The 27806-nt window shown below is 42.9% G+C and overlaps 1 long non-coding RNA gene across 2 annotated transcripts in view; it reads right to left on the bottom strand.

Moving 5' to 3' along the window:
* LOC120638734 overlaps positions 1–27806 on the bottom strand; it is a 165800-nt gene that overhangs the window by 19472 nt on the left and 118522 nt on the right. For both annotated transcript variants that reach the window (XR_005660629.1, XR_005660628.1), the window contains one exon: positions 4647–4775. This is a non-coding gene — a long non-coding RNA (uncharacterized LOC120638734). The remainder of the gene's footprint in view (positions 1–4646; positions 4776–27806) is intronic.

Genomic DNA, 27806 nt, shown 5'->3' with positions numbered 1-27806 from the left:
GAAGAGAAGCCCATTTTTTTCCCCAGTATACTAGTGGATAGAGCTTGGCCCTGGAATCTCATACCAACTCTGCTACTAGACTAGACTGCAGTCTAGACTGTAGACTGTAACTCCGGGACGGGCACGTGTATTTTTTTCCTCTGTATCAAACACAGACTCCTCCCCATTAGCTTTAAAGCACTCCATCACCTTGCCCCCTCCTACCTTACTTTGATTCTCTCCTACAGCCCAGCATATGTACTTTGCTCCTCTAGTTCTAACCTTCTCACTGTGCCCCAATCTCTCTTGTCTCGCTGCCAAACCCAGGCCCATGTCCTGCCTCTGGCCTGGAACGTCCTCCCTTCTCAAATCCAACGGACAATTACTCTCTCCCCCTTCAAAACCTTATTGCGGGCACTTCTCCTCCAAGAGGGCTTCCCAGACTAAGCCCCCCTTTTTCTCATCTCCCACTCCCTTCTGCATTACCCCGATTTCCTTCCTTTGCGCTCCGCCCCCCCCCCCCCACTCCCAGTCCCACAGAACTTATGTATGTATCTGTAATTTGATTTCTTTTTATTGATGTCTGTCTCCCCGGCCCTAGCCCGCGAGCTCGATGTGGGCAGGGAACGCCACTGTTTATTGTTGTATTGTACTTTCCCTAGCACTTAGTCATTCATTTATTTCATCATATTTATTAATCTCTTACTACATGCAGAGCACTGTACTAACTCTCCCAAGCAATCATTAGAGTGTTCGGCCCACAGGAAGCACTTAATAAACACAATTGACTGGTTGAGAGCCTCATGTCTGCAGTGTGACCTTGACCAAGTTACTTACTTCTCTGTGCCTCAGTTACTTCGTCTGCCAAGTGGGAATTAAGCCAGTATACCCCATGTGGGACACGGACTGTGTCCAACCTTGTAACGATCCCACCGCTCAGGACGGGGTCTGGTGCATAGTAAGTGATTTAAAAATGCCGTTAACAAAAGGAAAAAGTGAACACCATCGGGCATACCAGAGGCACTCAGTACATATTTGTATACAGAATACAGAGTGGCACACAAAGGTGTCTTGCAAGCACGGCCTAGTGGATAGAGCACGGGCCTCAGAGTCAGAAGAAACTGGGATCTAATCCTGGCTCCACCACCTGTCTGCTGTGTGACCTTGGCCAAGTCACTTGACTTCTCTGGACCTCAGTTACCTCATCTCTAAAATGGGGATGAAAACTGTGAGCCCCATATGGGACGTGGATTGTTTCCAACCTGATTAGCTTGTGCTAATCCTCAGTGCTTGGAACAGTGTCTGGCACACAGTAAGCATTCATTCATTCATTCAATAGGATTTATTGAGCGCTTACTATGTGCAAGAGCACTGTACTAAGTGGTTGGAATGCACAATTCGGTAACTGATTTGTTAAGCACTTAACAAATACCATATAAAAGGCCACCTAGCTAAGTATTTAGTTTGAGAGGATGTATTTGGGCCCTGGGTGGGAAAGGAGTGAGGGGATGCAGGAGGGCCATGCAGCAGGGCCAATACCCTAAGCTAAGCACTAGGCGACATCCTGCAGGGCTTAAGTGGACTGGTTTTCTAGGTTACCCCTGACCCTAGCTAGTTCTCTGCCTCCAAGCTGCTCAGAACCCTCCAGCCGGAGCCAGGGCTCCCAGCAAGAGGACCAGGGCTCCCAGCAAGAGGACCAGGAGTCAGGGGGGAGATAGCGGCTCAAGGTTTACGTTGCCTCGTCTGGGACAGGAGGGCTCTGTGGGGAGGGCCGAAGAGCCAGAAGGGGCAGCTCGGGTCCTCCTCTACGTTCTCCCCAATGTACGTCTAGTTGCTTTTGTGGCTAGAGGAAGCCCCAGGTCATTCCCACCCACCAGTCCGGCTCGGGCTCACTTGGCCCACCAACCCAGAGCGGTCCAACGAAAAGAGCATGGGCCTGGGAGTCGGAGGATCCGGGTTCTAATCCCAACTCTGCCCCTTATCTGCTCTGAGACCTTAGGCAGTCAATCGTATTTACTGAGTGCTTATTGTGTGAGAAGCACTGTTCTAAGCACCAGGGAGAGTCTAATATAAAATTGCTGCGAAACATGTTCCTTGCCCACAACAAGTTCACAGTCTAGGAGCAAGTCATTTAACTTTTCTGTGCCTCAGTTACCTCATCTGTAAAATGGGTTTTAAAAGTGTGAGCCTGCGGGACATGGACGGTGTTCAACTCGATTAACCTGTTCCTACTCCGGGGTTCAGAACAGTGCCTGGCATATAGTAAGCACTTAACAAATACCATTAGAAATAATAATAATCATACAAAATAAAAAATATCCTGGCCACACTCCTCTCCAGGAGGAATCTCATCTTGGGCTGGGACAGTCTCACGTGAGAATAGGTACACGGTAACAGCGCCTTACGGTCGGGGCCTCATGATGTCAAACCTCGGGAGAGAATGGTTTTCTGTGACAGAAGCCTCAGGTCTAGGGAAGCAGCGTGGCTCAGTGGAAAGAGCCTGGGCTTCGGAGTCAGAGGTCATGGGTTCGACTCTTGGGTTCGACTCCCGAATCCGCCACTTGTCAACTGTGTGACCGTGGGCAAGTCACTTAACTTCTCTGTGCCTCAGTCACCTCATCTGTAAAATGGGGATTAACTGTGAGCCTCATGCGGGACGACCTGATCACCCTGTATCTCCCCCAGCACTTAGAACAGTGCTCTGCACATAGTAAGCGCTTAACAAATACCAACAGTATTATTATTATTATTTCCCAGGTTCCCATGCCCCATTTGGGATCCTGACCCTAATTCCCCCTCTCTCACTGAACCATTGCAAGCCCTCATCAACACCAAACTCAATTCCTCATCCTTCTGTCTTTTGGAGGGAGAGCAAGGATCAACTCCCCACACTGCATCATCTCCAGAGTAGATTTCTTCCACTCCTGCAGGGACCCCAATTGACATAAATTCAGGCACCTGTTTGATTTTGGCCATTTCAAATTCATACTCACTTGGACTCTGCTCTCTTCTCCCATTCCCACTGGCCCTTCCAATGATTCCACACCCCCAGCTCCCTTCTAAACATGCACACATCCAGATAGCTCTCCGTGGAGGTCCCACTGGCACCTCAAGTTCAATATTTCAAAACCTGAACCCTTCTTCCCCTAAATCCTCTCCTCCACCTGTCCCAGTTACCACCACCCCCTTCTTATCCAGAACTAAAGTCAATTACCTCGCCATTATCCTTGATCATTCCCTTCCAACCTCCATATTCAGGATGTCACTAAATCCTGACACTTCTCCCTCCACATTTCCAGAATCCACCTATTCTTCTCCATCCAAATGGCCACAACTCTGGTTCAGGTGCTTATCGTGTCCCAGTTTGATTACTCAAGTCTCCTTACGGACTTCCTTAGTTCTAGTCTCTCCTCTCGCCAGTCCCCATCTTTCTGGGCTGCCCAGATGATTTTTCTAAACTGCTCTTCTGTCCACATCTCCCCACTTCCCATAAGCCTCCAAACCTTGCCCTTTCCTCTACACATCAAGCAAAAACTCCAGCTCATTGATTTTAAGGAACGCAGTCAACTCAATCAAGGTGCTCACAACTTACTTGAGTCCATATCTTAAAGAGTTTATTACTTCTCTCTATCTGTAATGTTTGCGGCAACATTTCTGAACCAAATAGTGGAGTCCATTACTTCATCTTACCTGAATTGTTTACTGACATGCTTCTGATCTGATCAGTAAAGTCACCTTCTGCCACTCTGTGAATATTTGGCAAAAATTTAACAAATTCAAAAGCCCTGGATTTACCTGGTTAAATCAGTTCTAGGTAGGGAAGTTTAGCGTCTCCAGAATCAGAGCCTCTGATTGAAGGAAACCAACTTAACTCACACTTGAGCTGTAAGTACATTATGGTCAGGAAATGTGTCCTCTAATTCTGTTGTATTATACTCACCCAAGTGCTTAGTACAGTGGTCTGCACTTAGTAGGTGCTCAATAAATACCATCGATTAATTTTTTAGGGTGCTTGTTAAGCCTACTACATGGCAAGCACTGTACTAAGCTCTGGGGTGAATACAAGTAGACACAGTCCCTGTCCCACATGGGACTCACATTCTTCATCCTAATTTTGCAGATGTGGTGACTGAGGCACAGAAAAGTGAACTGACTTGCCCAAGATCACACCCATGATGCTACACTGCTTTTCTTGATTGCTTGATCTAAGCCAAATTGTTCAAATAAACTCATCCAGCAATCCCCACCATAGAAGTCACCCCAAAATATACAATTTTGTTCCAGGTAAGGAGGATGCAGTGTGGCCTACGGAATAGAGCAAGGGCCTTGGAATCAGAAAGACCTGGGGGCTCATCCTGGTCCCACCACTTATCTGCTAGGTGACCTTGGGCAAGTCACTTGACCTCTCTGTGCCTCAGTTCCCTCATCTGCAAAACGGGAATTCAGACTGAGCACCAAGTAGGACACGGACTGGGTCCAACCTCATTAGCTTGAATCTACCCCAGCGCTTAGGACAGTGTCTGGCACATAGTAAGCGCTTCACAGATTTTCATGAAAAAGAAAAATGTATTTGCTGAATGAAACTGTTTTACTCCACTGGTTCATCTTACTTATCATCATCTCATCTTACTTACTCATCATCTTACTTACTCATCATCATCACTTACCTTTGTAGCAGTATTATCTTCACCCGGCAATGTCCGTAGGTAATTTCGACCTTGCGGGATTCGTATTGACTCATTTGGATCGCTGAGCTTTTCTGCGGCAAACGTTACTCCTCTGAGAGGTTTTGTCTTCTACAGTAAAAGAAAATGGAAGCGTAAGATTAGTTTACGAGAAAGAAAGGATGAAGTTAGTCTACACATTTCCATGTTTCTTACGCATTATCTCATCCCTTTTGTGGAGGAAAAATCTTTGCCCTAAACTTTAGTTTTAATTCTGCCAATTTTTGATTTCCTCAGAAGCAAACGTAAGTAGACCGATTCACTTTTTTTGACTATTTTCTATTTCTTTAGACAAACTTGCAGCTCAAACAGGAACACTTTGCTTCATATTGCATCCTTGCGGCACATCCTGGATCTTGTTTCCAAACTCTACCATTTAGAAGACAACGAACATCAACCTCAAGTCCGGGATTCGGTTTCCATGGAACTTTTGAAACATCTGATACTACTAGTAGACGTGATCTTGGAAATTGCTTAGTAAAGCCAACCGACCTGAAAAGTTCTTTTAAGATTCTAAGACTAGTGGATGGTATCCCAGTCGCTTCTGGTCCGAGCTGGGGGTATCAGGGCCGATCCATTCCCCTTTGCCAATGGGGTGAAACTGGGATGCGTAGCGCCTCCCCCCAACCCCCATTCTGTTCTATTTATTCCGATTCCCCACGGTGGGGGGATACCACGAGACAAGCTGGTGCGGGTTTTAAAATAAATTTCCACTCGTCTGAGAACCGATTCCACTAACCCACATCTAGTCACATCCAAAGTCCAACGTGGTCAGTCAAGAACCGTTATACATTAGGGATAGTGCCCTACAAGCGTACACCCAAGACGACATGTAAATAATGTAAATCGCTTTGTCAAATCCACTGGACATCACTGGCTGACAAGATGTTCCAAGAAAACTGAAGTAATGTACCCGCCTGCGCCATTACGCACAACCGAGAATCTACACCGACAATACCGAAATAAATGCTGTCATTCCATTATTCAGGCAACACGCTGACCACGATTCAGTGAGAGACAAGGAAGTAGAAAATCGATTCATGCACGTCATCTCAATTTGGGGGAGACTTTTGGAGGGTAAGATCTTGGGTGAATACCTTGTGATTGTTGACGAAAATTCCAAGTTAAGCTCAAACCTTCTAGGTGAGGTCAACCACTCTTAGCACTTACAACTATACACCCAGCCACCTGCAGTTATCTCTTTATCCTTTCATACTCTTTTTCTACCAGAACCCCTAGGTTTTTGTGATTGCCTTGCTTTGGTCAGTACTCCTTGTGGGACTGTAAGCACCTTGAGGTTAGGGTTTTTTTCTCTTATTCAGAGAAGCAGTGTTGCATAGTGGCTAGAGCATGGGCCTGGGAGTCCAAAGGTCACGGGTTCTCATCCAGGCTCTGCCACCTGTCTGCTGTGTGACTTTCGGCAAGTCCCTTCACTTCTCTGAGGCTCAGTTACCTCACCTGTAAAATGGGGATTGAAACTCTAAGCCCTATGTGGGACCGAGACTGTGTCTAACTCAATTTGCTCGTATCCACCAATGCTTAGTACAGTGTGTGGCATATAGTAAGCACATAACAAATGTCACAATCATTATAATTTGCATTGGTACTCTCCCAAACACAGTGCTCTATTCAAAGCCGCCTCCCAGGAAATACCATGATACTATATCGACCGACTAGCGAGATCATTTCAAACCCATTTCCCACATCCGGGTCCTAATGGGTTGACGTTCACAGTGGATGCCAGAAGTTCCACAGGCTACTCCGACAAGCTGCACACCGGGACAAAATGGTTTCACATCTTCCTTCAAGGAGCGGAAGGTGCATTTCAATCACATCACGTCTCGAGATGAAATTACCATTTGCTAAGATGTCATGTTCCGGGGAAAGGTGGATCTACCGTACATATTTTACAGTCATAACCCTGTTCTCTGAGTGTGTGGATTTATAAATCGCTCACCATCTTCTCCGTTGGATCCTTGACCTCCTGTTTGCTAAAAATCCATCTCCTCCAGAGGTGAGAAAAGACTGATTAGATTGGGTGAATTGACTCTTTCCATGTGTTATGACTTCGCTCAAATCAAACCTTGCAATGTTTGTGCTCAGGTGTCTGTCTGTTATTTTGAATATCTCTTGTTTTGACTTGATCAACAAAGTGAATATCCTAGGAAGTAAAGAGGAGAGAAAAGATCCCAGGACAGCAATGAAAGCAACAACATGTTGTTAAATTAACCCCTTGTAACCTACATAACTTAGTAGCAAGCAAAGAGCAGGGAATGGGGAGAGTCATCCTTTTCTGGTAATAGCTGATTGGGAATTTCTAATTTTTTCGGCAGGACCTTTTTCCGACTTGGAAAGCACCGGTCAACGGAAATAAGCAAAAGTGAATGGCTGACTGATCGATACTTTCTTGGGGGCAGGGAAAATGACTCCCAGCTCTGTTTTCCTATAGTCTCCCATGTAATTAGTACAGTTCTCTGCACACAATAAGCACTTAATAAAGAAATACCTACTGGTCTTGTGAACTCACTGAATCTAAATGGCCATACTTCCATCAGGACTCTGGTCTTTCAAATTTTCCACAGGCAGGCTGCTTTAGGAAAACATATTCTGACTTTCCTCCTCCACTTCAAACATTTCAGGTGGCGAGGACCCAAATTTTCAATGTTTCTTTGGGTTCATTTTTGTGTGGACTTTGCTACAGTTGAAGAAATCCAGCACAGGGAGATCTGCTAAGCATAAGCAAAGGTGCTGCCTAGAAAAAGTCAGCAAACCTCATGGATTTCATTTGGAACTAAAGGAAAAAGTCAAATGACAACCTAATGTTTTCCCATCACCATCGTCTGTGATTTGTGGAAATGTGTCCTGTCTGGCAAAGGTGCCTTTGGACAATATTTACCTCAAGCTTCTCTCTTCTAATTCTGTAACACTTCTCAATTCCTTAACTTTTTCAGGTGTATTTATTGAGTGCACACTGTGTACTGAGCACTAGAGAGAGGACAATCCTAAAATACAAACATATCCCCTGCCCACAGTGAGCTTGCAGTCTAGAGGACTCAATAACATCTACAATCCTGGGAAGCAGGTGGGCCTAATGGAAAAAGGACAGGTCTGGGAGTCTGAACACCCAGATTCTAATCCTAGCTCCATCACGTGATCTTGGACAAGTCATTCAACTCTTCTCTACCTCAGCTATTTTATCTGAAAATGGAAGTTACATCCTTCTCCCTCCAACAAAAATAAGCTCCATGTAGAACAAGGACTGTGCCCAGCCTGATTATTGTGAATCGATCCCAGTGCCTATAGTACAACTCCTGGCAGATAATAAGCACTTAACAAATATCATGAAAAAAATCTTGCTTTGGGCTCTGACAGCCTCCATCATGGGCCTGCCTCCTTCCCCGCTCCCAACAAACTGTCCTCATCTCCCACTGAAACTTGGCCAAAGTAAGAAGTGCTTTGGAGTTTCTATTGAAAACATGCACCACAGTAATGGGGAGCAAGTGAAAGTCAGGAAAACGATGGTGGGCTGCCTTTCCGAAAATGAGAATCGGGCCTTCTAAAAACCCATTTTTAAAGTTCAGTGATAAATCCTCTTCTTTAAAGGCTGAGATGGGAACACCAGCAGTAGGGAGGCAAATATAAAGTAGGCTTCAGCCTGCCATTTTAAGACAGTTGCAAAGATTTCACACGTTTCTGCCGCAACCTTAGCTGCTTCCCAAAAGCCAGGAAATGATCTTGATTATCCCTTGGTTCGGACATCATCAAATTCTATGAAGCATCCATTCTCCTCTCCAGCAGAGGAGAGTTTTGTTGTTGTTGTTGTTCAAACAGCCAACTTGTTGTTCAATTTCTCCAAGTCTGCATGACTTCCCACCTTCCCAGTAGTGAGCAAGTGAAGCCCTGAGGCTGTGATCACCACCATTGTCTTGCCTGTAAATAGGTCTTCAGAAAAACCATCCTACACATATGGTCCAAAGTCATTTTCTTCTCTAAAGGAGGATGGTGCACAGGTTCAGTGATGCTGCAATTCAAACCCATTCAGCACTGTTCATTGAAAAGAATGGACGGCGATCACCCCGTGGATAGGGAAACGGCAGGGTCCAGTGGATAGAGCACAGGCCCGGGAGTCAGAAGGACCTGGGTTCTAATCCCAGATGCACCACTTGTCTATGTGACCGTGGGCAGGTCCCTGCACTTGTCTGGGCCTCAGATATCTCATCTGTAAAATGGGAATTAAGACTGAGAGTCCCAGGTGGGCCATGGACTGTGTCTATCCTGATTGCTTGGGCTCTACCCCAGCACTTAAAACAGTATCTTGCACATTATAAGCATTTAACAAATACCATTAATCATATGCAATTTATTCATATTTACATCTGTCTCCCCCCCGGACTGTAAGCTCAATAGGGGCAGGGAACGGGCTTGCTAATTCTGCTGAATTGGACTCTCCCAACTGCTTAGTACAAAGCTCTGCACACAGTAAGGTCTAAAATAAATAACATCAATTGACTGACTGAAGAAAGTGGGATACTTTGAGAAGCTTTGAATTGGAGCGATAAGAATCACAGATGCTCTGGGTTTAAAAGAGCAAAAGCAATGGCACTGCTGGGATAATTATACAGGCGCAAAGCTGCATAGAAAATTATCTAGATAACCATTCCAGTATTTCTTTAAGCATGAAACCTTTGCTTCTCTGTTCCTCTTCCCGTGAAAAAAATTGTACATGCCCAAAGAGAAGCTGCCAACAAAGGTGACGCAATATAGCTAAGTGGTTGGCCTCTGAGCAAGAATTGCTTGCCCAGGGAGAAACAGTAGTGTGCCTTTTCTCATCCCTTACAATTCAGAGTTATCACTGCTCAGACAGAAATGGTTAAGAAATGAATGTTCTGCCACCATCAGGATGTATTTTTATGGTATTTGTTACGTGTTTCCTGTGTGCCAGGCACTCTACTAAGCTCTGGGGTATTTATTGAGTGCTTTGTGTGTGCAGATCACTCTACTAAGCATTTGTGTATACTACAACAATCAACAGACACATTCCTTGTCCATATTCATTCAATCGTATTTATTGAGTGCTTATTGTGCACAGATCACTATACTAAGCATTTGTGTATACTACAACAATCAACAGACACATTCCTTGCCCATAATGAACTTACAGTCTAGAGGGAGAAGACAGACATCAATACAGATATGTACATAAGTGCTGTGGAGCTGGGAATGGGGGAAGAAGAAAGGGAGCAAGACAGGGTGACACAGAAGGGAGTGGGAAAAGAGGGAAGTGGGGGCCTAGTTTGGGAATGCCTCTTGGAGGACATGTTACAAGGTAATCAAGTCGTGAGCCCCATGTCTTCCTGGGGCTCACAGTTATTCCCATTTTACAGATGAGGTAACTGAAGTACAGAAAAGTTAAGTGACTTGCCCAAGGTCACAAAGCAGGCAAGAGGTAGACTAGAACTCAGGTCCTCTGACTCCAAGGCCCATCCTCTTTCCTCTAGGCCATGCCTCCTGTGTCTCCTGCTTCAACTGAGGGAAATGGCGTCTCCACAGCCACCCACGCTTTCTTGCTTGATTTCCCTATGTCCAGGGGCATGTTTTGTGAAACAACTACGGTCATCTACCTGGACGCTGATTCACTTACCCAGTCCTCCTCACCCTAATTGTCTGGTGTTGGGAAACATGGTTTACGGCAATGGAAAAAATTGTCCAGAGCAATCTGAGCAGATGAAGTTTAGCATTTTTTTTGCCCGAATCTTTGCATGCAGTATCCAGACACTATACAGACATCCCAAATTCTGAAATGTTATGAAGGCCTGAAGATCACTGAAAATGCTTCTCAGCACACATCAGCATAAGAAACCGTTTCTTCTGGTATATCCTTAAGTAACAGAGATCTGTCGAGTCCACATCGCATCCTCATAAGACTCTTCCTTGTAGTCATCTTATTAAAGAGTCATTGACTAAGTGGTATTTTCAGGAAGAGATGGACACCCTGAGGCACAACTGTTACACCCTGAGGCACAACTGCAAATGATGTAGCATAACTGGGCGATGATGGGGAAGAACAGAAGCCAACAGTCTTACTTGGTATTTAATGATCAAAGAGGGGGTGCCCCCTTTAGAGCAGTAGCATAGAGCAAAGCATCATACAATTATGTTGAATTGTACTCTCCCAAGCTCCGCACACAGTAAACACTCAATAAATACCACTGACTGACAGATTGCTAAGTCTAGAATGAGAAGCGATAGGGAGCATTGAGCTCTGTACATTTCAGATGCTGTCACGAGTAGAAAAACAGCAATTCATCATTGGCAGGATGGAGAAGACTCCAGACCCTCTCATTTCCTATGACAAAATCTTGGGTTTCCTGACTCCTGCCCCATACCGCTTACTCATGTCGGCATAAATCCTCTCTCCAGTCCATGGATCATTGTTGCCCAGTTACCAGGAAGGGGCTGGAAAGAAACCCGATTAGGATTAGGATAGAGTAGGAACCATTGGATTTGGCAAGATGGAGGTCACGGGTGACCTTTGAGAGAGCAGTCTCGGGAGAGTGGAGGGGACGGAAGCCAGATTGAGGGGGTCCAGGAGAGAGTTGGAGTTGAGGAATTCAAGGCAGCGAGTGTAGAAGACTCGTTCTAGGAGTTTGGAAAGGAAGGGTAGGAGGGAGATAGGACGAGAACTGGAAGGGGAAGTTGGGTGGAGAGAGGGTTTTTTTAGGATGGGGGAGACATGGGCATGTTTGAAGGCAGAGGGGAAAAAGCCACTGGAGAGTGGACGGTTAAAGAAAGAAGTTGAGGAGGGGAAGAGGGAATGGGCGATGGTTTTTATACGGGGAGCGGGAACGGGGTCCGAAGCACAGGTGGAGGGGGTGGCACTTGCGAGGTGGGGGGAGATCTCCTCTGAGGATACTGCAGGGAAGGATGGGAAAGTAGGGGAGAGGGTTGGGCGGGGGGCGGGGGGCGGGGGGGAGGCTGAAGGGGGAGGAGTGACTTTGGGGAGCTCAGACCTGATTGTGTTAATTTTCGTGATGAAGTAGGTGGCCAGATCGTTGGGGGTGAGGGATGGGGGAGGGGGAGGAACAAGATCTCATCTGGATAGAGGTGCCAGATGAAGAGCCGCCCACTGTGCGGATAGAGCACGGGCTTGGGAGTCAGAGGTCATGGGTTCTAATCCTGCCTCCACCACTTGTCAGCTGTGTGACTGTGGGCAAGTCACTTAACTTCTCTGTGCCTCACTTCCCTCGGTTGCAAAATGGGAATTAAGACTGTGAACCCCACGTGGGACAATCTGATTACTTTGTATGCCCTCAGTGCTTAGAACAGTGCTTGGCACATAGTAAATGCTTAACAAATACCATTTTTATTATTATTATTATTATCTACCCCCGTGCTTAATACAGTGCCCGGCACATAGTTAGTGCTTAACAAACACCTTTTTTTTTTTAAGGCCAGTAGAGCAAAAGTGAAGTTTTCAAGGCCCAGTGAAACAAACCAAAATAAGTTAGATTGGACCAGTGTATTCATTCTTGGAAGAGTGTAGCTACAAGACAGACCAGTCATGAGTGAACTAACTAGAAATGGGAAAATCTCCTGAGAGACCTTTGAGAAAAACATAAGGTAACTCTAAAAGGCAGACTCATGAAATGCTCCCAAATATTACAACAAGCAAAGCGAGAGACGCTCTTTACACGCACAAGATGGGGAAGAGATTGTCACACTTATTTGTCAAACGCTCAGTGCTACACTGTCAGCACTCTTCCCAAATGTAAAAACCAGTTATAAGTACTTTTTATCGGCCTAGACTCAGTGGAGACGCGGATTTACATTCTGGTCTACTTGCAATGTTGCCATTTCACAGGTTTGGAAAGATTAACATGGGACCTACAGTCTATTTCACACTCAGTCACACAGCCATTGAGCAAAATCGTTTTCATGAGCGAGCAGAGACATTTGGGAGCTAAAAAGGAATAACAGCAAAATATGAACTTGGCGATTCTACCATACTCCCATTCTTCTAGATTTACTTGCTGCCTAGACATAACTATGTAAAGCTCACCTAGGCTTCTCTCGATATCCTTTTTGATCATTAAAAAGCAGCAGTTGGCAAGAATTGATCTGGGTTGCTTTACAAGTTTTGGGGTTTTTTTTTTCAGGGTTGCTGTTTCAGCAAGCACAAAATCAGCCTTTCTTCCCCATCTACCACTAGTATTCATTCAATTCGACTGAAATTCCAAGGAAGATCATTTTAAAAAAATGAGTAATAATAGGAAGGCCCTAATAACATAAATACTTGCCTTATCTTTTCAGTACAAAACTCATCTATTCATCTGAGTTGGAGCAATTTGTGTGGCTCTAAGCTGCAAGGTGAACACCTTGTTGCTTTTTTTAAGTAATACACCGAGGGGCTCATCCATCACGCCCATAATCACTTCTTTTCTTTTAAAATACTTGATGTGCTTCTGTGTGAGCAATGATGCCGTGAAGTCAACAGACAAGGTTTCCCTTTCATTTGATTACCGTCAGTGGGTTCACTCGGAAAATGAGAACATAATATTACTAATGAACAGTTACCAAGGGCTTATGTTGAGTCAACACAAGGGGAGGTGTCATGAATCAAGTTCACGCCCCCCAGACTCATAAATGAAGGGGTAGGATGAACAAACCTCCATTTTCCAGAAGCACAAAAAAGTTACTTGCCCAAGGTGAGAGGCAGAATGTTCTAGTGGAAAGAACAGGGGCCTGGGAGGAGGATGAATATCATTGATTGATTGATTGATTGATCCTACGAAAATCTGCTATTACCTTGCTGTTACCTTAGTTGCACTCAATCATTCAATGGTATTTGTTGCCTACTGTAGATTGTAAGCTTGTTGTGGGCAGGGAATGTGGTATTTCATTTTTACTCTGCCAACTGCTTAATACAGTGTCCTGCACACAGTAAGTGCTCAATAAATGCGACTGGTTGATTATGCAGAGCACCCATCTGAGTTCTTGGCGAAGTATAATACAATAGAATTTATAGAAACGATCCAGGGAACTTACAATAAAAACTTTTAATCTGTGAAACCTACAGTTATGGACATTTAACCCTGACAGGCAGGAACATAGATTAAAACTCTCAGAGAACAACAAACAAAGGCGATGGGGAGGAATCAAAATGTTGTGTAACTGCCAGGGTTCGAAAATTTCATCCATAACACATTGCTGCTATTACTGCTAGTTCTGGGACCTCTCCAGCCCCTGTCTGAAATTTCCAGTTTTTCCCTGGGGCACACCATTTCTCCCCTTGACACCAAACACCAACAACTACATTTCAACATAGCCTCTAGAATGGAATAACATAGAGACGGAACCAGCTTTCAATCAGGTACAAGATAAGCAAAGTTGGTCTGTGTCAGGTTATGCCCGCTTGCTTTTGGAATGTGAAACAGCAAGAGTCCATTCTTTCTATTTCCACAAGAGGAAAGTAAACCCGTGCTGCATTTCAGAAAGATTTAGGGTTTATTGTGGTCAGACGAGTGATGTAGGGTCTTATTGGACTGCAATCAGGTCTGTCCTAATTACAACATTTTTTGGGAGCCTGACAAAATGGAAAAATCAGTTCAAGTGTCTTTCTGTGTTTGTTTGACTTCTTTTCTTCACTCTAATATCTGTGTACTGTAGATGCTTACAACATAAATATAATAAAATATATTATAATAATATATAATATATAATATAATATAATTATAATATATTATAATAAAATAAATAAAATATAATAGGAGACAAGGAGTGTGCATAAAATAGAAAACCTGCATCTTTGCAAATTCCTGACATGAGCAAAATTTGTCACTAGGAGTATTATTCAGCCTTTGTCGAAACGCTCGTGGAAACAGATATTTAGTAACAGCAAATACGATTTAGCTCACTAAGCACCATGGGCTTGTGGATAGAGTACGGGCCCTAGAGTAAACAGGACCTGGGTTCTAATCCCGGCACCTGTCTTCTGTGTGACCTTGGACAAGTCACTTAACTTTTCTGTTCCTTAGTTACCTCATCTATAATATGGGGCTTAGGACAGTGAGCTCCTCGGGGAACATGGACTGTGTCCAACCTGATTAGCTGCTATCTACCCCAGAATTTGGTACAGTGCCTGGCACATAGTAAGCACTTAAATACCATTAAAAAAAAGGCAGCAGTAGAAACCTCATCCTCTCCCTAGTAAATGAGATGGTCCAGCCAAAGGGCAATCTTCTATTGGACTTTGCAAATCCTAACTTTGAAATTATAAAAACATTTAATAAACTGAATTATCAAAAAGATGGATAGGAATCAAAATTGCAAAGTAGCTCAGATTACTCTTGGTACCGCGGAAACAGCAGACATCCAAAAGGAATAATTACTGAAAACTAATCTACACAGAATACAAAAGAAATGATCTCTATCCTATAGGAATTTATGGTATCTTCTGACATACTGTGAATTGTTTGGCTCAGAGCTAAAATGAGTTTAGTTCCATTTATTCATTTGTTGTTGTTTTTTACTTTGATGAAATCAGCTGCCTTGCCCTAAAAGGGAGTTAAGTGAGAGGACAGAGAAAATGCCACAGTCAAAAGAAAAAAAACAAACAAAAAACAGCTGTACATGCCAGCTCTGTGTTTGTGCTCTATTGCAACATGGAGGGCACTCCCTTAATGCAGTATGTCTTAAAATTGGAATTAGGAAAATCACATGAAAAACCAGAACACACCAGAAAGGTACTTAAGGAATGAGAAGTGGGTCCTGTTCATACAGCAGTAAGACCAGGTATTTTGAAATCTATAAGGCCACCACATTTGATGATCTCCTGTTTCTTTTATCCAGTGAAATTTACCAGATCACAGAATAATATTATTAATAATAATGGGATTTGTTAAGTGCTTACTATGTGTTAGGCACTGTACTAAGAGCTGGGTGGATACAAGCAAATCTTGTCGGACACAGTCCCAGTCCCACGTGGGGCTCTCAGTCTCAATCCTCACTTCACAAATGAGGTAACTGAGGCCGAGAGAAGTGAAGTGACTTGCCCAAGGTCACACAGCAGAAAAGGGGTGGACATGGGATTAGAAACCATGACCTTCTGACTCCCTGGCCTGTGCTCTACCCACTACACCGGGCACACGCTAGCCAAGATTAATGATCTCAATGCCTCCAAAATAAAGTTCTGTTATCTGATAACCCGTGAGATCCTGACTGATCGGAATCCGGTTTTCTATGTTAGAATGGTGGATTAGACAAATTCCAAATTCCAAATTGGCCCTCAGATTCCTGTGTCTCACCTCCACTGCAGGCAAAGTAAATTATTTACAAATTTCCAAGGGTAGATTTTAGAACATAAGAATATCATGAATGACCTAATGGGTCAGACTAGTGGACCATTCAGCCCACTGTTCTCCATCTGACAAAGGCCTCCTAGGGTAACTGGAACAATAATGTGAAGGTTGCCCTCTTTGCATCCCTCTTCAAGAGTATGAATGCACCATTTAATAGCTATTACTTTCCCTCTAACCATCTTCTTGAAATTTTGATATTTTTAGATGATGCCATTTCTAGTGGCAACAAGTGTTTCGTTCTTATCATCCTCCATTTGGAAAAAGAAACTGTCCCCGTTAGTTGGTTTTGAACCTGCCACTACCAACTTCAATATATGCCCTTAAATTTTGAAGTCGTGGGCTTTGATGACCTGTCCACCCCCTTCATGATTCTCTACTACATCATTAACCCTAGTTCAACCCTCCTCTTTGCAGACTAATGAGCACCATGTTTATGGTATTTTCGAAACTCTTATCATGGGCCAGGCACTGCATTAAGAGTTGGGGTAGATATAAGGTCATCAGGTTGGAAACTGTCCATGTCCCTCGTGGAACTCACAGTCTGAATCCCCATTTTACAGATGAGGTAACAGGCACAGAGAAGTTGGTGACGTGCTCAAGATCGCAGAGCAAGCAATTGGCTGAGCCAGAATTGGAAGCCAGGTCTTCTGACGCCCAGGCCCGTGCTTTTTCCACTAGGCCACACTGCTGTTTGCACCTTCAATTTGACCTTTATGTGGGCGTGTGTTTAACTCCTCATTTGCCTTTATTTTTGAATGCCTTAGACTGTTCTTTCAGAATTTTAGAAATTTTGACCGTTAAGAAAATGAGTGTATTAGGTGGGTATTGGTTCGGCCAAGTCGATTAACATCGACTCTGAAGCACAGATTCTGAAAGCAGGTTAGACTGATCCTGAATGAAATAAAATGAGGGATGAACACATATTCAGTGAGCCAATCAAGCTATAAATCTGGCCTTAGTACTGAACCCCTTCAGAAAGATTTCGAGTCACTGCCATTAGAAGCATGATTCTTTTATGAGGCTGTTCAAAACATCTTATTTTCATTTTTCAGGCAATAGGTATCTGCCCTCAAACTGAGATTCAGCAGAGCCTAGTGGAAAGAGCACAGGCCTGGGAGTTGGGAGGCCTGGGTTCTAATCCTGGCTCTGCCATTTACCTGCTGGGTGACCCTGGGCAAATCATTTAACTTCTATGTTTCAGGTTCCTCGTTTGAAAAATTAGGATAAGCCGTCTTTTCTCCCTTAAACTGTGAGCCCCTTGTGGGACAAAATTGATTCTGACCTACATGTTTTTTTCATCTTTCCTAATGCTTAGTTGCCTGCTGGTGCACAGTAAGCACTGAATACCACACATTATTATTGTCATTATTATCAAATTAGTATCATTATTATTTGGCAGAGGCTCTTAAACCTTTTTCCCCACTGATTTCTTTGTATTGTTGTTTTTTTCCCCTTTTGATAACTTTTGTCTACCACTTCAATTTGAGGCATCACAGTGTCCGGTCTCATTTTGATTTATTGGAAGTAAAAGCACTGAACATTTCTATGGTTTCCTCGGAGGAATGATGCCAGGAAAGAAGACAGCTTATTTTGCATTCACCCAACAGGTTTAATCGAGTTCAAAGCATGCGGAAACCACAATCGGATTTAACAACTGTTTAAAATCTCAAGTCTCTAAAGCTATGCCTATTTTCTATGACTTTGAAGGGCTGGTTGCGGGGAGAACCGTTCAATCTCCCCTTCCGTTTCAAGCCACTTCATCAAGAACTCATCTATGAAAGCTTCAACATATTTATACACAAATAGTAGTTTCTCCTTTTGGAATCTTGCTTTTGTTTTTGGAAGACAAGAGAGAGATGTCTTGCCTTAGGCATTTCATTTTCATGAAAAGCCTTACCAACGACAGATATAATAAACAATATTCGTTTTCACAAATTCTTGCATGCAGAGTAGTTTTAAACAATGCTACATGAAAACTCTGTTCTTGTTCACATTCCCTCAGAGTGGGAAGGTATTGTTTTCCTAGATCCAATAGAGAAGACGACGGTTTAGTCATTAAATGATTTCTAAGTGAGTAGGCTCTTTTTTTTCTTTGAATAATTAAATGTTTTTTGAAAGTTTAGAGAAACATCTGCCAATAGGAGGCCTGTGATATCAAAAATAGATGTAAAAGGGAGGCCTGACGAGAGTACACCTCACAGGAAAGACTGGTTCACTCTGTAAGCCCAGGAAAGTCATTTAGAGCAATTTCACCAATGCAAAAAATATATACTGGCATTTAATATAGGTCACACTGTGCCAATTAGGAAAGGTGTCAGTCCTCAAGCCTAATTCAATATAATCACACAGGTTGAATCTCATTAGCCCCAAGCTTAAAAGTAATTATACGTATAATTTTAGCTAGCGGTTATTTAAAAAGGAAATGGGCGGTTGAGCTTATTGAAAATGATGAACAGTCCATTAGGCTGTATTTTAGGTCTCCATGAAAATGTGTTCTAGTTTCTCCACTTTTTTCACTTATCCAGTAAAATTCTGGCACTCATTTCATGTTTGTAATACTCTCCAACAATATCTGAAACACTAAATAAACAAACATAGAGAAGGGTCCCACCTCTGGGGTTATGAACTCAATTAGATTGGCAGACTACAAACGGAGAAGCTAAATGTCAAAGGCAGAGGAAGTCATAGGGATTAAGATGGAAAAGTTATTGATAAAGGCAAGGAACAGTAGGGAAGCAGTGTGCACTAGTGGATAAAGTACTTGCCTGGGAGACAGAAGACCTGGGTTCTAATCCCAACTCCACCACTCATCTGCTGTGTGACCTCCAGCAAGTCACTTAACTTCTCTGTGCCTCAGTGACCTCATCTTAAAAATGAGGATTGAGACTGTGAACTGGCAAGTGGGCAGTGTCCAACTGTATTAGCTTGTATCTTACCCAGTGTTTAATACGGTGCTTGGTACGTAGTTAACACTTAACAGATAACATTTTAAAAATTGAAAAAAATGAACAATGCCTGGTCAAAGAGACCATCAGTAGACAATCTATTTAGGCCAGAGGAAAAAGTCTTGCCAACTTAAGAAGGAGAAGCCAAGATGTGTAGGGGAAAAGCTCATGGAAAATAATGAAACTGAAGAGATAAATTCCCATAGTTTGATATGGAAGAAAGCAAGCAACAAAGCCAATAAGTGGGAAGGGAGGGTTTAGGAGAATGGGGGAAAATGAAATTCCAACTGACGAACAACCATGGGTCACAGGCAAGCAGTGTGCCCTAGTGGAAAGAGCCAGCTAATAGGAATCCGAGCACCTGACTTCTAATTCCGGCTCCACCGCTTGTCTGCCATGTGACCTTGGGGAAGTCACTTAAATGCCCTTCTGTTTCCTAATCTGTAAAATGGAGACTAAACACTATTCCTCCTACCTCAACTATGAGTTTCATGTGGGGCACGGACTGTGTCCAAAATGATCATCTCATAACTACACCAGCCCTTAGTATGTGACAAGAACTGTCCTAAGTGCTTAACAAACACAATAAGAATAATAACAACAGGATGGCGCTTCGCCAGTGGTCCATATGGCAGTAGAGAGACTGCACAAAAACATGCTTCTCTCTCTGTGGCAGCCACCATCACCCATGATGTATAGTTAATCTCTAGAAGTCCATCTGCCTCCTTGGTTAAAGAGCAATAGGTAATCAATTCAATCCTATTTTTGAGCACCTACTGTATTTGCAGAGCGCTATACTAAGCACTTGGGAGAGTACAATTCAGCAGAGTATGTAATAACAATAATGATGGGCCTGGTTAAGCACTTACTCTGTGCCAGGAGATGTTCTGAGTGCTCGGGTAGATACAAGTTAATCACCATGGACGCAGTCTCTGTCCCCCGTGGTGCTCACACTCTTATTCCCCATTTTACAGACGAGGTAACAGGCACAGAGAAGTGAAGTGACTTGCTCAAGGGCACACAGCAGACAAGTGGCGGAGTCGGGATTAGAATCCAGGTCCTCCTGAGTCTCGGCCCCGTGCTCTATCCACTAAGCCACGCTGCTTCAGATATGTTCCCTGTCTACAAGGAGTTTACAGTCTAGAGGAACATTAATACTCACCTGTTGTCTACCACTTCATCAAGAATTAAGCCCGCGTGCAACCTGGAAACCCTCCCAGCTAAAACACACTGTAAATTTTGCTCAACTGAAAAGAGGGAAGGAAGGGAATCCCGTTACATGCTTAGTATGGTGCTCTGCATGCAATAAGCACTCAAATATCATTAACTGACATGGCATCAAAGTCTCCATACAATTAAGTTCCAACATTCCTTCTAGCAGAAAAGGTGAGCTTTGCTGCTCGTTGGTGCTGTGCCTTTATTTTAAAGGATCTGTGGCAGCAAATATCAGCACCATTCATTCGATCGTATTTATTGCGTCCTTACTGTGTGCAGAGCACTGTACTAAGTGATTGCAAAGTACAATTTGTCAAAGATAGACAGAATCCCCACCCAACAAGGGGCTCAGAACCTCCTGCACGCACAGGTGATTGCTCCGTCAAATGCATAAAAATCCTTTGCAGAGAGCCACTCCCTAGGCACTAGCAAAACCAATTTCAAGGCATTCAGGGAAAGACGATATATGTTTTCATACTTCTGCGATATAAAGGCTCACCAAAATTCACTTCTCAGCACCCATTTTATAGTCTCAAGTATTTTTGATTTTGCGGTATATTTCACATTGAACCTAAATAGTTTTTGAATATGAATAATTATATCTTAAATTTGCACAGTGTTAAGTCATGCAGTAATAAGAATAATTCCCAGTTTTAAGTTGTTACGTTGTCATAGAAATTGAAAAAAAATACACACGGTGAGACATGACAGACATAGATTGACAAATTAAAGTTGGGGCAATGAGGGACGTTCTTATCCGTTGCTTTTATAAAGGAAGTCTGCTCCGGGCTATCGAATGGCTATTCTAATAGCGGGAAGTTCTTTGCCAATGCCAAGCCATTATTTTCCCTAGAAAATCATAGCTTCTTAATTAAGCACTCGGGAGACAGAGAAGACATAAAACCGGACAAGATAGATAAATATCCAGTAGAGAAAACCCATGTTTTCCTCTTTGAGGCATAAAGATCATTAACCTAGACATTAGACCTTTGATTATTCTCCCTTAAATCAATTTTATTAAAATTGGAGAAAGCAGCATTACAGGCATATGGAGCCCCCGCTCTGGGAGTACTTTTCTGCTAGTTAATCACTGAGCCACTCACACCTGCAGGCTTTTGTGCATATGGATTTCCTTCCTCTCCAAGTGCTTCTCCCAACCTTAAATTCTTTTGTTGTTGGGAAGCTCCTTGTGGGCAAAGAGCATATTTTCTATTTCCTTTGCTCTCTTCCAATATATAAAAGACAAAGAAGAGAGAGAGAATGCTCAAGAAACCTGTAGAACTTGTTTTTATTCTAGTCACTCTTTTCCCTTATCCCAAAGTCATTTAATAAAAAATTCTCAGAGAGAATGACTTATCAGAGGGTTTGATTTGGAGAGAGGAATAAATGGTATAATTTACTCAGAGTAATAATAATTTATAATTGTGCCATTTTTAAGTGTTTACTATGTAGCAAGCACTAGGGTACATAGAATCAGATCAGCAGAGTTCCTGTGTCTACAAGTGGCTTACAGTCTAATTTAGAAAGATAAATATATATAATCTACAATGGTAATCCATAAGAAATTACAACAGTCCCTCCATTTTTTTTTCAAGTCCATTGCCTTTTAAAATACCGTATTTCAAGCACTCTACCCTGCAAGCTGAATTATACAGTTGACTCTCCTGAGAGTGAGATTTGGTAATCGCGAGTGGCTATTTTCACAGGGAGATGAAAATAAATGAATTTACAATTATGATTTACCCTGGTGGAAGAAAGGAGTTCAAAGGTGCACAGAAGGGCTCAGAAAGAGCTGACCTGAAACAAGGTGCTTTATGTACAAGAAAGAAAGTGGTTGCTTAATCTAAGTCGGAAATACTACGGTCGGCATAACAGGTTTCTACATCTACAGCCTTCTGAAAACTCATAATCATACTAAAACTCCTCATTTATTTAATATTGACATGCTGTACCTGGGGGTTTTCTAAAAGAGATTAATGATTTAATGACATCTATCATTTGAATATATTGCATGCAAAATAATTCCATATTACTTTTCAAGAGATTCTGAAATGGACTGCACTCTGTCATGAAAGTCTTTGGGACAGTAAAGAACCTCATGATACAGTCGTTCATGAGCCAACCATACTTTTAAGGAATATAGTATGTCTGCAATACAAGAAACACATGTGCAGCTCTCAGAACACAGTAGGTTTGCAGTAAAGTTCTCTGCACAGAGGCATGTCATAAATGCTGTTGGTCATGACAAGATTTCTGAAACCCAAAACTTTCGGGCAAAGGAGACACAATCCAAAATGGTGTAATCTGCTGGAATTTACAAACTCCTCATCAAAAGTGGTATTGAGTGCTTACTATTTACCGAATACTGCACAAAGTGCTTGGGAGAATACAATGCAACACAGTTAGCAGAACCACTTCCTGCCCACAGACAGCTTACGGTATAGAGGGATAGGAGCCAATTGCAGGTTCCAACTTCCCCTGTCTCCCTGGTGACTGGGAAGGACTTTTAGTGATCACTACAATTCCAATAAATAATCAAGCCTGGCTTAAAAGACTGGAAACTGTGAAACCAATCAAAAACATAACATCAGCTGGCTGGTAACAGAGTAAACTGCTTTAACAACTGTCTCCATCGAAGTTAGTGATGTTGGGGAAGGTTTGCTTAAAAATAGAAAGTATGTGGGATGTAGTAAAGTGCAAAATTTCACTGTCTTAAGCTTCATAATTGAATTTTAGGAAAATTGCTCTATTTCTCAAAGCAGGAGAGAACTCTTTTTTCAAATGAAAGAATATAAAGAAGCTTAATTTAAAATGGTATATGCCTCGTAAATTCTAAAAACTGAGCCAATTTAGCACACGGTAAACTCCAACTGCTAGGTGTTTCTTTTTTTCCTGCTCCCAAACGGTTGTCACTGTAGACAGTACTAAAACCAGGTGAAAGCCAAGAATTCAAGGTTGAGCCCTTACCATCTCTCTAAGCAAGTATCTAAATGCTAGTATCTGTACGACTGGTCAGTCGCAAAGCATGTTTACCCTCAAAGGCCATCTACCTTTGGCTCCACAAAGAGCATGACACCCAATACTCAGCTCTGAAACAAGCTCACAAGCATCAGAGAGTGGGAGGAGCCCCGGAGGCTCAAGGAGATAGAAAAGAAGAAGCAGGAAAAGGAGGCAGAAAGAATGCCAGAAGCCACAGACATGCAAATTCAATGGCCTTTAATGTAGCATTCACACCAACTGCTTTTCAAATACTGGAAATAACAACAACAATAGGCAGGAAGGAGACTGGAGAGCAAAGGCAGACATACATAGTGGAATATAGGCCGCCACCCTCAGACAAATGTGGACCAACTGACCAGGTTTTGAACAGCGATGCGCCAAGCCCTGCTTCTTCCATCTCAGATAAACTCTCCCTATTTCATAAATTTCTTCCCACTCTATCCCACTGCCTCTAGTCTCTGGCTTTGCCTCTCTCCCCCAATCTCCCCCTCCCTCATGTGCAAGAAATACACTACTCATCCTCCAGTGGCTGCCCCGCCACTTCTTTCCTAGCCTTGTTACTGTCTACAGATCTGGCATCCTTGTGGTTTTTCATCTCGCGACATGCTGGAACAGGACTAAGGAAGGAAGCAGCACGGCTCAGTGGAAAGAGCACAGGCTTGGGAATCAGAGGACCTGGGCTCTAATTCCGACTCTGCCAACTGCTTGCTGTGTGACTTTGGACGTCACTTCACTCCTCCGTGGCTCTGTTTCCTCAACTGTAAAATGGGAATTAAACCATGCTCCCTCCTACTTGGGAAATGGACACTTGCATTGAGAAGCAGTGTGGCTTAGTGGCAAGAGCATGGGATTGGGAGTCAGAGGTCGGGGGTTCGAATCCCGGCTCTGCCACTTGTCAACTGTGTGGCTCTGGGCAAGTCACTTAACTTCTCTGTGCCTCAGTTAAATGGGGATTAAGATTGTGAGCCCTACATGGGACATTCTGTTTACCTTGTACCAACCCCAGTGCTTAAAACAGTGTTCGGCACATACTAAGCTTTTAACAAATATCATAATTACTATTACCACTTAGACTGTGAGCTCCATGTGGGACAAGGACTGTGTCCAACCTGATTACCTTGCATCTACCACAGTGCTTGGATAATTATACCCCTGATAATTATACGACCCTTGCAAACTCTCTCAGGTTCCGAGTGAATCTTTCTGATCTCACCACCTGTAAAGTGTAGTACATATTGATTTTCTTACCCACTTTTAAGTGTTTCTCCCAGGTTATTCTGAGGTTGTACGCCCCTTGGGAACAGGGATCATATCTTTTACCTCAATTGCACTCTCCCAGTATCCTAAACCCAGTGCTAAATAAATGCGATTGGATGATAGGGGTTCGGGATAACTGTAGGGAAGGGAAGGCCAAGGGTTTCATTACGAAAGGAAGAGAGTGGTGGGAGGGGTCTGTGGCATTTTGGAGCCATTGGATGGCTAGGTGGGCCAACTCAACAAGTTGCCGACTTGTTCATTCCAAGCGCTTAGTACAGTGCCCTGCACATAGTAAGCGCTCAATAAATACTATTGAATGAATCTCATAGATATTCCCTTCTCCCCGATATTCAAGAGACATTGTGGGGAGAAGGGAATGCGGGGGAGGGTGTCACAGACCTGTTGATTCAGTTCATCAACATTTTTGATGTTGCTGTTCATTTGAGCGATGAAATGGTTTGCACTCCATTTTTGACAAACATTTTTAGATTTCTAATTACTGTTCTATTTTTGATCATTACAGATCCATTTTAAAAGACTCTCTCAAGACTAAAAGATTTAAAACCTTTTGGAAAACAGTGTGCCTAATATGTTCTAGAATCCCGATAACACAAATATGCACACATGATTTTGATGTATTCACAAACTATTTGGGGGGAAGAATAAAAATACCTCAAGCTACAAGTATAGCCAGCCCCTTCAAAAAAAATTCTTGATTATTTGAAATCCTACAGCTAGGTATGTACTGCTAAAAATAATTATGTGGGAGAAATCTGTCATTGACATTTAAATAACAATTACATGATGGAGGTGAACATGTATTAACCACCATAGTACCCTTGCCTCTTTGGTTGAAGTTAAGGCACAATGCATTTTGTCAAAGGAATTAACTGCCCAGAAAATTGTGTGAATCCTACCTAAGGCCATGGTCTATGCCATCTATGTTGCACAGTGTAAATATTAATTGGTGGTGAAGCAGAAAAAAATGCCTATTATTCTGTTTGAAGTATTGCTGAATAGATTTTTTAAGGTTTAAAGTGGTGTGTGTGTATGTGTGTGTGTTTGTGAGAGAGAGAAACAGGATAGCGTTCATGTTGCCAAACGGATCCAGATGAGGCTCTTTCCCAATTGGTAAATGAAGATCTGTAGTTACTTTCTAGATCTGAGAAGTCTTTTAATCTTTGATCTAAAATAATCTTAATATGCTGCAATTTTCATAGAATTACAGAACTGCATTGCTGGAAGACACCACAGTCATTTCGATTATCATCAGATTCAATCATTTTAGATCGTTTGAATGGATTCTACATGTGTCAAGGCAGGAACAATAGTTCCTCTTTTCACGTAGCAAAATGGATAGAGCCACTAAAAATTATTTGACATTGGTAATTTATCTCAGTGTGCGTGAAAGGGAAGGGCTCCAAAACATTAGGTTCGGTTGGTTGCAGACCTAGTGACTCACTTCAAGGAATCCCCTTTCAGTCTGTCAGCCCTGTTTATTGTATACTTACTGTGTGTAGAGCACTGTACTAGATGCTTGGGAAAGTCCAATATAACAATGAACAACACATTTCTTGCCCACAACAGCAATGCGGGCTGCCTGGTGAAGAGGCAGGGAACTCAGTCTCTTCTGTTGTATCTGATCCTCCCACCTTCCCTCAATTCCCAGATGCATTATGAACTGCCGCGGGATGGAAATGGGATCAGGGCCAATGGTGGTTTGAGCCTGAATTCCAATCTGGAGATCAGAAGGGGTTCTTAGGAAGAGGGTGGAGATACTTGGACATGTAGCGTAGGATACAAGAACTACACATACAAAACTCTGGTCCCTTCTGTATGGCACAGTCCTCATTTGGCAAGGGCATGTATTAAATGCTTACTGTGTGCAGAGCACTTGGGAGAATAATAATAATACTAATTATTGTATTTGTCTAGCACTTACTATGGGCCAAGCACTGTTCTAAGCACTGGGGTAGATACAAGGTAATCAGGTTGGACACAGTCTCTGTCCCACCTGGGACTCACAGTTTCAATCCATATTTTACAGTTGAGGTCACTGAGGCACAGAGAGGTTGTGTAACTTGCCCACAGTAGACAAGCGGCGGAACCGGCATTAGAACCCACGTCCTCTGACTCCCAAGCTCGTGCTCTTGCCACTGAGCCATGCTGCTGGCATTTATTGAGTGTTTATTGTGTTCAGAGCACTGTAGTGAGTCCTTGGGAAAGTATTATAGAGTTAGTATATGTGATCCTTGCCCTGCAAGGAGGTTACAAATCTAGCCGATGTAACTATATCAGTAACTATATCAGTAACTATATCAGTAACTCTGTAACTATAACAGAGAAGCAGCGTGGCTCAGTGGAAAGAGCACAGGCTTTGGAGTCAGAGGTCATGAGTTCGAATCCCGGCTCTGCCACTTGTCAGCTGTGTGACTGTGGGCAAGTCACTTCACTTCTTTGTGCCTCAGTTCCCTCATCTGTAAAACGGGGATTAAGACTGTGAGCCCCATGTGGGACAATCTGATTCCCCTGTGCCTACCCCAATGCTTAGAACAGTGCTCTGCACATAGTAAGCGCTTAACAAATACCAACATTATTATTATTAACTATATGTAGATCAATGCCTAATGTAAGGTTTGCCTCGAGCAGATTTAACAAAAAAAATGCTTATACACATATATACACATATGGATATATACATATTTAAATGGATTTATTAAGTACATGCTATCTGTCAAACACTGTTCTAAGTGCTGGGTAGATACATGTGAATTAGGTTGGACACAGTTCTTATCCCACATAAGGCTCACAGTCTAAGTAGGAGGGATAACGGAGAACTGAGACATGTAGGAGTTAAGTGACTTGCCCAGGGTCACACAGCAAACATTTGGCAGAGCCAGGATCAGAGTCCAGGACCTCTGACTCCCAGGCCCATGCTCTTTCAGGAAAATTCATTTCAAAAAAGCACCCAGACAAAGGTTCAGTGTCACATTTAACAGCACAAATTGTTAATCTCTACTTTGTGTCTTTGAAAAATACACAGAAGCAGAATATGCCTACATATGCTGGCCCTTTCAGAATCTACATGGATTTCTCTGGGCAGCCAAATGGCCAACTTTTCTCAGAATCCAAAGCTTCGGGGAGGTCCGTGAAAAAACAGGTTCTACTAAACCGGATCTCTGCCTAAAGATGAATTCCCAAGTGCATTAAAACTATCTTACCTCCTGGTGTCTCCTTTCCTTTATCGAAGAATTTTAGATAAATACTGAGCAGGCAGAGATCACCTCAAATGTACCACAGAGGATTAGCGGTCAGTACAGACTAGCTAC

The sequence above is a fragment of the Ornithorhynchus anatinus genome, chromosome 12 (assembly GCF_004115215.2).
Source record: "Ornithorhynchus anatinus isolate Pmale09 chromosome 12, mOrnAna1.pri.v4, whole genome shotgun sequence".
Classification (NCBI taxonomy): domain Eukaryota; kingdom Metazoa; phylum Chordata; class Mammalia; order Monotremata; family Ornithorhynchidae; genus Ornithorhynchus; species Ornithorhynchus anatinus.
Note: the sequence above shows the minus strand (reverse complement) of the source record. Positions and strands in the feature narration are given on the sequence as shown.